The sequence below is a fragment of the Somniosus microcephalus genome, chromosome 1 (genome assembly GCF_052327205.1).
Source record: "Somniosus microcephalus isolate GS21.2 chromosome 1, FLI_Smic_1.0, whole genome shotgun sequence".
NCBI classification, from domain to species: Eukaryota; Metazoa; Chordata; class Chondrichthyes; order Squaliformes; family Somniosidae; genus Somniosus; species Somniosus microcephalus.
Genome location: NC_140987.1, coordinates 5,902,792 through 5,912,797, shown reverse-complemented (window position 1 = coordinate 5,912,797; position 10,006 = coordinate 5,902,792).

Genomic DNA, 10,006 nt, shown 5'->3' with positions numbered 1-10,006 from the left:
TCAGAGCAGTGGGAGGCACTCAAGGAGGAGATAGTGAGGGTTCAGAGCAAGTATGTTCCTACAAAGGAAAAAGGTGGGACTCCCAAATCTAGAGCCCCCTGGATGCCAAGGAGCATACTCTTCGACAGCACCTCCCAAACCTGTGACCTCTACCACCTAGAAGGGCAAGGGCATCAGGCGCATGGGAACACCACCACCTCTAAGTCACACACCATCCTGACTTAGAAGTATATCGGCCGATCCTTCATCGTCACTGGGTCAAAATCCTGGAACTCCCTCCCTAACAGCACTGTGGGAGCACCTTCACCACACGGACTGCAGCGGTTCAAGAAGGCGGCTCACCACCACCTTCTCGAGGGCAACTAGGGATGGGCAATAAATGCTGGCCTTGCCACCGATGCCCACATCCCATAAACAAATAAAAACAATACAGGGTAGGATAAGGCAAAAAAAGGGAAGCTTTTGTCAGCTACCGAGAGCTAAATACTGCAGAAAGCCGAGAGGAGTATAGAAATTAAAAAGGAAATTAGGAAAGCAAAGAGAGGGCATGAAAAAATATTGGCAAGTAAAACACATAAAAAGCAAAAGGATAACTAAAGAAAGAGTAGGGCCTATTAGAGACCAAAAAGGAAGCTTGTGTGTGGAGGCAGAAGACACGGGTATGGTTCTTAATGAATGCTTTGCTTCTGTCTTCACAAAAGAGAGGGACGATGCAGACATTGTAGTTGAGGAGGAGGAGTGTGAAATATTAAATGAGAAAAACATAGTGAGAGGGGAAGTATTAAGGGGTTTAGCATCTTTGAAAGTAGATAAATCCCCAGGCCCGGATGAAATGTATCCCAAACTGTTAAGAGAAGCAAGGGAAGAAATAGCAGAGGCTCTGACCATCATTTTTCAATCCTCTCTGGCTACAGGCGTGGTGCCGGAGGACTGGAGGACTGCTAATGTGGTACCCTTGTTTAAAAAGGGAGAAAGGGATAGAGCAAGTAATTACAGGCCAGTCAGCCTAACCTCGGTGGTGGGAAAATTATTAGAAGAAAGTCTGAGGGACAGCATTAATCGTCATTTAGAAAGACACGGATTAATCATGGACAGTCAGCATGGATTTGTTAAGGGAAGGTCGTGTTTGACTAACTTGACTGAATTTTTTGAGGAGGTAACAAGGAGGGTTGATGAGGGTAGTACATTTGATGTAGTCAAGGGAAAGTGGCAAGTTGGATCCAAAACTGGCTCGGAGACAGGAAGCAGAGGGTAATGGTTGATGGGTGTTTTTGTGACTGGAAGGCTGTTTCCAGTGGGGTTCCACAGGACTCGGTACTGGGTCATTTGCTTTTTGTGGTATGTATCAGTGATTTAAACTTCAATGTAGGGGACATGATTGAGAAATCTGCAGATGATGCAAAAATTGGCCGTGGTTGATAGTGAGGAAGAAAGCTGCAGACTGCAGGAAGATATCAATGGACTGTTCAGGTGGGCAGAACATGGCAAATGGAATTCAATCCAGAGAAGTGTGAGGTAATGCATTTGGGGAGGGCTAGCAAGGCAAGGGAATACACATTAAATGGTAGGACACTGAGATGTGTAGAGGAACAAAGGGACCTTGGAGTGCATGTCCACAGATCCCTGAAGGTAGCAGGACAGGTAGCTAAGGTGGTTAAGAAGGCATACAAGATACTTTCCTTTATTACTCGAGGCATAGAATATAAGAGCAGGGAGGTTATGCTTCAACTGTATAAACACTAGTTAGGCCTCAGCTAGAGTACTGCGTACAGTTCTGGTCACCACATTACAGGAAAGATGTGATTGCACTAGAGAGGGTACAGAGGAGATTTACGAGGATGTTGCCTGGGCTGGGGAATTTTAGCTATGAGGAAAGACTGGATCGGCTGGGGTTGTTTTCTTTGGAACAGAGGAGGCTGAGGGGAGACCTAATTGAGGTGTGTAAAATTATGAGGGGCCTAGATAGAGTGGATAGGAAGGACCTATTTCCCTTAGCAGAGAGGTCAATAACCAGGGGGCATAGATTTAAAGTAATTGGTAGAAGGATTAGAGGGGAGTTGAGGAGGACTTTTTTCACCCAGAGGGTGGTGGGGGTCTGGAACTCACTGCCTGAAAGGGTGGTAGAGGCAGAAACTGATGCACTATCAACAACACCAAAGACTACGAGTTGAACTTATACGAAGTAGGCTTTTGTTGACTAAGAACTGGAGCATGCCTCTGCTAGTGGATCCATCCTAAGAGCTCCCGGGGAAAGGGTGGTGAGTCACCTTTATACCCGGGCTTAGGGGTGGAGCCAGGGGCGGGGACATGCCCGGACCTGTACAGAGTTAACAGTGGTTTACCACACAGACATGTACAGAGTTAGCAGTGGTTTACCACATTCACCCCTCGTTTAAAAAAGAGTCCGGCGGGGTGAAGTGTTTCAAAAGTTCGTATACGAAAGTCTCTCCGGGGGTCTTGTCTGCCGTAATGATCTTCGTGGTGCCGGTTGCGGCGGTTCTTTGCCCGCGGCCGCTTCTCGCGTGGGACGGAGCACTGGCGTGTCGTCCTCTCGGGGTAGGGATGGCACCGGCATGTCGTCAGTTCGTGGTAGACACCCCGGTGGTGCGTCGTGGGTAGTGGTGGTGGGTGGAGGTAGTGGATGGTGATCGATGGTGTTTCGGGTGGTACCTGAGGGTGCGAGGTCTCGAATTGAGACTGTGCCCTCCCGCCCGTCAGGATACGCTTCGTAGGCGTACTGTGGGTTGGCGTGGAGGAGGTGAACCTTTTCGACCAGGGGGTCCGTCTTATGGCTCCTCATTTGTTTCCTGAGCAGGACGGGTCCCAGAGATGTCAGCCATGGCAGTAGTGATGTCCCCGAGGTGGATTTCCTGGGGAAGACGAACATCTTCTCGTGAGGGGTGGCGTTTGTGGCAGTACAGAGCAGTGATCGTATGGAGTGGAGCGCATCGGGGAGGACATCTTGCCAGCGGGAGATTGGGAGGCCCTTGGATTTTAGGGCGAGCATGGCGGTCTTCCACACCGTTGCGTTCTCCCTCTCTACCTGTCCGTTACCCCGGGGGTTGTAGCTGGTAGGCTATGCCCTTCTCGAGCAGGTACTGGCGCAGCTCGTCGCTCATGAACGACGAGCCCCTGTCGCTGTGGATGTAATTGGGGAAGCCAAATATGGCGAACAGGTCGTTGAGGCACCTGATGACTGTGGCGCTGGTCATGTCCGGGCAGGGGATGGCGAAGGGGAAACGGGAGTACTCGTCAATAATATTGAGGAAGTACGTGTTGCGGTCAGAGGAGGGAAGGGGCCCCTTGAAATCGACGCTGAGACGTTCGAAGGGGCGGGTGGCTTTAATCAGGTGTGCCCTGTCTGGCCTATAAAAATGCGGTTTGCATTCGGCGCAGACCTGGCAGTTCCTGGTCATGGTCCTGACCTCCTCAATGGAGTAAGGCAGGTTGCGAGCTTTAATAAAATGGAAGAACCTGGTGACCCCCGGGTGGCAGAGATCATTGTGGAGGGTCCGTAGCCTACCGACTTGTGCGTTGGCACATGTCCCATGGGATAGGGCGTCTGGGGGCTCATTAAGTTTCCCGGGCCGGTATAAGATATCGTAGTTGTAGGTGGATAACTCGATCCTCCACCGCAATATCTTATCATTTTTGATTTTCCCCCTTTGTCTGTTGTTAAACATAAATGCTACTGACCGTTGGTCAGTGAGCAGGGTGAAACGTTTACCGGCCAGGTAATGCCTCCAGTGCCGTACAGCCTCCACTATCGCCTGGGCCTCCTTCTCGACTGAGGAGTGTCGAATTTCGGGGCCCTGGAGGGTCCGTGAAAAGAAGGCCACGGGTCTCCCCGCCTGGTTAAGGGTTGCGGCTAGGGCGAAGTCGGATGCATCGCTCTCCACTTGGAAAGGGATGGACTCATCCACTGCGTGCATTGTGGCCTTCGCAATGTCCTCTTTTATGAGGGTGAAGGCCGCACGGGCCTCTGCCGTCAGGGGGAAGGAGGTTGACTTGATGAGGGGCCGGGCTTTGTCCGCATAGTTGGGCACCCACTGGGCGTAGTAAGGGAAGAACCCGAGGCATCTCTTCAGGGCTTTTAGGCAGTGGGGGAGGGGTAGTTCCAGGAGGGGGCGCATTCGGTCGGGGTCGGGGCCGATGACTCCGCTTTCCACCACGCAGCCAAGAATAGCGAGGCGCGTGGTGCGGAACATGCATTTTTCTCTGTTGTATGTCAGATTCAGCCGTTGGGCCATACGGAGGAATTTTTCTAGGTTGGCGTCGTGGTCATGCCGGTCATGGCCGCAGATGGTGACGTTGTCTAGATAGGGGAAGGTGGCCTGCAGCGCGTTCTGGTCAACCATCCGGTCCATCTCCCTTTGGAAGACCGAGACCCTGTTGGTGACGCCGAAGGGGACTCGGAGGAAGTGGTAGAGGCGACCGTCGGCCTCGAAGGCCGTGTACTGGCGGTCCTCAGGCCTGATGGGGAGCTGGTGGTGTGCCGACTTCAATCAATCGTTGAGAATACCCAGTATTGTGCTATCTGGTTGACCATGTCAGATATGCGGGGAAGTGGGTATGCGTCTAATTGCGTGTATCGATTGATCGTCTGGCTGTAATCAATAACCAGGCGCTGTTTTTCGCCGGTCTTCACTACCACCACTTGGGCTCGCCATGGGCTGGTGCTGCCCTCGATAATCCCTTCCCTCAGGAGTCTTTCTACTTCTGATTTAATAAAGCTCCTATCCCCGGCACTGTACCGCCTGCTTTTAGTTGCAATTGGCTTGCAGTCTTTGGCGAGGTTAGCGAACAACGGGGGGGGTTTGACCTTCAGGGTGGACAGGCTGCATACTTTGCGCGGCACCGTGTTTAAATTCTGCCGGCTGCAGACTGTAAGTGGGGGCAGGGGACCGCCATATGCCATCGTGACGCTCTCCAGATGGCACTGGAAGTCTAATCCTAGCAGTACGGGAGCGCAGAGCTGTGGCAGGATGAGGAATTTAAAATCTCTGTACTCCACGCCGTTCACTGTCAGAGTCGCTACACAGTAGCCGCCGACGTCCGCCGTATGGGACTTTGAGGCCATAAAGACCTGGTGGCGTGTGGGCATAACCGATAGGGAGTAGCGTCGCACCGTGTCGGGGTGGATGAAGCTCTCCGTGCTTCTGCAGTCGAAAAGGCAATTTGTGGAATGGCCATTTACCTTTACGTTCATCATGGGCCTGGCTAGTTGATGGGGCCTAGATTGGTCCAGGGTGATGGAAGCCATCGTCGAGGTCGGTGGGTCGCTGTAGTATTCGCCCGCGCCGGGGGCCTGGTCCCGAAATGGTGTCCAAGATGGCGGCTCCCCCGCGGCTGGTGGTGCCCAAAATGGCGGCCCACACGGCTCACACGTGGTTGGTGGGGTCCAAAATGGCGGCCTGCGCGGTTCACACGCGGCGCTGCTGGAATTGGGGGTCGATTTCGCCCTGCACACTCTCGCGTATTGGCCTTTCTTGCCGCATTTGGAGCAGGTCGCATCCTTTGCTGGGCATTGCTGTCTGGGATGCTTGGCCTGGCCGCAGAAGTAGCATTTCTGGCCTCTGGTCATTGCAGCTGTAGTTGGGCTGCTGGCGGCTTGTGGCCTTACCGGGTCCCAAGATGGCTGCTCCCGTGACATCCACGTGGCCATCCGGTCAGGGGGGTAGGCGTCCATGTTCTGGAGGGCCACATCTAACGAGTTAGCGAGGGCCACCGTCTTCTGCAGGTCGAGCCCCCTCTGTTCCAGCAGCCTCTGCCGAGTATAGTTGGACCTGATGCCGGCTACGTAGGCGTCTCGGATCAGGTCTTCCGTGCATTCCTTGGCCGTCACTGCTTTGCAATTACAGGCCCGGCCGAGGACTCCCAGTGCCAGTAAATATTCGGCGCCCGATTCCCCGGGGCGCTGTTTTCGGGTAGCCAGGAGGTGTCTGGCGTAGACCTCGTTAACAGGCCTCACATATTGTTCCTTTAGCGTCGCGATGGCGGCCGCGTAAGTTGTGGCGTCTCGGATGATCGAGTAGACTCGGTGGCTCACCCGTGAGTTCAAGACAAGCCGTTTCGCGTCATCTGTAGTGACGGTAGTGCTGGAGGCCTCCAGGAAGGCTTCGAAACGGCTCAGCCAGTGTTCAAAGTTATTGGCTGCATCTGCTGCTTGAGGATCCAGGTCTAAACGTTCCGGCTTCAAGATTTGCTCCATGTCGAAAATTTAGTCAATAAAATTGATGCACTATCAACAACACCAAAGACCACAAGTTGAACTTATATGAAGTAGGCATTTATTGACTAAGAACTGGAGCATGCCTCTGCTAGTGGATCCATCCTAAGAGCTTCCGGGGGAAGGGTGGTGAGTCACCTTTATACCCGGGCTTAGGGGTGGAGCCAGGGGCGGAGACATGCCCGGACCTGTACAGAGTTAACAGTGGTTTACCACACAGACATGTACAGAGTTAGCAGTGGTTTACCACAGAAACCTTAACCACATTTAAAAAGTACTTGGATATGCACTCGAAGTGCCAGAACCTACAGGGCTATGGACCAAGAGCTGGAAAGTGGGATTAGGCTGGATCACTCTTTGTCGGCCGACATGGACACGATGGGCCAAATGGCCTCCTACGGAGAAGGTCATAGACTTAGGTAGCAGTGGGGGAATTAAAAAACAGAGCGTGTCAGGAAGGGACAGAAGGTATGGAGTAAAAGGTAAAGTAGTAAAAGGGGAAAAAGCAGGAACTAAGTGTCACAAAACATATTTGAAAGTTCTTTATCTGAATGCACGTAGCATTCGTAACAAAATGGACGAGTTAACGGCACAAATAACTACATATGGGTATAATCTTGTGGCCATTACAGAAACATGGCTGCAGGGTGACCATGACCGGGAATTAAATATACCAGGTTATTTAACAATCAGGAAGGACAGGAAGGAAGGAAGGGGAGGTGGGGTGGCTATATTAATAAAGGAAGGAATCACTGTAATACAGAGAAATGATATTGGTCAAAGGATCAGGATAGTGAAACAGTTTGGGTGGAGATAAGGAATAATAAGGGGAAAAAAACACTAGTGGGCATAGTCTATAGGCCTCCAAACAGTTGCAACTCTGTTGGATGGAGTATTAATCAGGAAATAGTTGAGGCTTGTAATAAGGGAACAGCTATAATTATGGGGGATTTTAACTATCATATTAACTGGACAAATCAAATTGGGCAGGGCAGCCTTGAGGATGAGTTCATTGAGTGTATTAGGGATGGGTTTCTTGAGCAGTATGTAACTAAACCGACCAGGGGGCAAGCAACCTTAGATTTGGTCCTGTGTAATGAGACAGCATTAATTAATAATGTCCCAGTAAAGGATCCCCTTGGAATGAGTGACAATAACATGGTTGAATTCCATATTCAATTAGAGGGTGAGAAGGTTGGATCTCAGACAAGCGTGCTGAGCTTGAATAAAGGAGACTATGAAGGTATGAGAGCGGAATTGATTAGAGTGGACTGGGAAAATAGATTAATGGGTAAGACGGTACATGATCAGTGGTGTACATTCAATGAGTTATTTTATAACTTCCAAAAAATATATATTCCACTGAGGAAAAAAGGGTGTAAAAGAAAAGATAGCCATCCGTGGCTAAGTAAAGTAATTAAGGATAGTATCCGACTAAAAACAAGGGCATATAAGGTAGCCAAATCTAGTGGGAGGATAGAAGATTGGGAAGTCTTTAAAAGACAGCAAAATAACTAAAAGATTGATTAAGAAAGGGAAGATAGATTATGAAAGTAAATTAGCAAAAAATACAAAAACAGATAGCAAAAGTTTCTATAGTTATATAAAAAGAAAAAGGGTGGCTAAAGTAAATGTTGGTCCCTTAGAGGATGAGACCGGGAAATTAATGCTGGGAAACATGGAAATGACAAAAACGCTGAACAATTATTTTGTATCAGTCTTTATGGTAGAGGACACTAAGAATATCCCAACATTGGACAAACAGGGGGCTCTGGGGTGGAGGAGCTAAATACGATTAAAATCACTAAGGAAGTGGTACTTGGTAAAATAATGGGACTCAAGGCGAATAAATCCCCTGGACCTGATGGCTTGCATCCTAGGGTCTTGAGGGAAGTGGCGGTAGGGATTGTGGATGCATTGGTAATAATTTTCCAAAACTCCCTGGGCTCAGCAAAGGTCCCGGCAGATTGGAAAACTGCTAATGTAACATCCTTATTTAAAAAGGGTAGTAGACAGAAGGCTGGAAACTATAGACCGGTTAGCCTAACATCTGTGGTAGGTAAAATTTTAGAGTCCATTATTAAGGAGACAGTAACAGGACATTTGGATAAACATAATTTAATAGCCATGGTGTGGCGATGCCGGTGTTGGACTGGGGTGGACAAATGTAAGAAATCACACAACACCAGGTTACAGTCCAACAGCTTTATTTGAAATCACAAGCTTTCGGAGCACTGCTCCTTCGTCAGGTGAAGTCTTCACCTGACGAAGGAGCAGCGCTCCGAAAGCTTGTGATTTCAAATAAAGCTGTTGGACTATAACCTGGTGTTGTGTGATTTCTTACATAATTTAATAGGACAAAGTCAGCATGGTTTTATGAAGGGGAAGTCATGTTTGACAAATTTGCTTGAGTTCTTTGAGGAAGTAACATACAGGGTGGATAAAGGGGAACCAGTGGACGTATTGTATTTAGACTTCCAAAAGGCATTTGACAAGGTGCCACACAAAAGATTATTGCTCAAGATAAAAAATCACGGGATTGGGGGTAATATTCTGGCATGGGTGGAGGATTGGCTATCTAACAGAAAGCAGAGAGTTGGGATAAATGGTTCGTTCTCAGACTGGCAATCAGTAACTAGTGGTGTTCCGCAGGGGTCAGTGCTGGGTCCCCAACTCTTTACAATCTATATTAACGATTTGGAGGAGGGGACCGAGTGTAACATATCAAAGTTTGCAGATGATACAAAGATGGGAAGGAAAGTAGTAAGTGAGGAGGACATAAAAAACCTGCAAAGGGACATAGACAGGCTAAGTAAGTGGGCAGAGATTTGGCAGATTGAATACAATACTGGAAAGTGTGAGGTTATGCACTTTGGCAGGAAAAATCATAGAGCAAGTTATTATCTTAATGGCAAGAAACTGGAAAGTACTGCAGTACAAAGGGATCTGGGGGTCCTGGTGCACGAAACTCAAAAAGTTAGTATGCAGGTGCAGCAAGTGATCAAGAAGGCCAATGGAATGTTGGCTTTCATTGCTAGGGGGATAGAATATAAAAATAGGGAGGTATTGCTTCAGTTGTACAAGGTATTGGTGAGACCGCACCTGGAATACTGCATACAGTTTTGGTGTCCATACTTAAGAAAAGACATACTTGCTCTCGAGTCAGTACAAAGAAGGTTCACTCGGTTAATCCCGGGGATGAGGGGGTGGTCATATGAGGAGAGGTTGAGTAGATTGGGACTCTACTCATTGGAGTTCAGAAGAATGAGAGGCGATCTTATTGAAACATATAAGATTGTGAAGGGGCTTGATCGGGTGGATGCGGTGAGGATGTTCCCAATGATGGGTGAAACTAGAACTAGGGGGCATAATCTTAGAATAAGGGGCTGCTCTTTCAAAACTGAGATGAGGAGAAACTTCTTCACTCAGAGGGTAGTAGGTCTGTGGAATTTGCTGCCCCAGAAAGCTGTGGAAGCTGCATCATTAAATAAATTTAAAACAGAAATAGACAGTTGCTTAGAAGTAAAGGGAATTAAGGGTTACGGGGAGCGGGCAGGAAATTGGACATGAGTCTAGGTTCGGAACGGTCATGGCCCTGTGGGTAGTGGAGCGGGCCCAGGGGCCGTGTAGCCTGGTTTTGCTCCTACTTCTTGTGTTCTAATTATGTGATAGATTTCAGGAGATGGTTCTATTCCTGTTCCTGGCTGGGGTGGAGATCACCTTTTACAGAAGGTAAGTACTGTAGAAAATATAGGGACAGTGATCTCCTGGACGAGT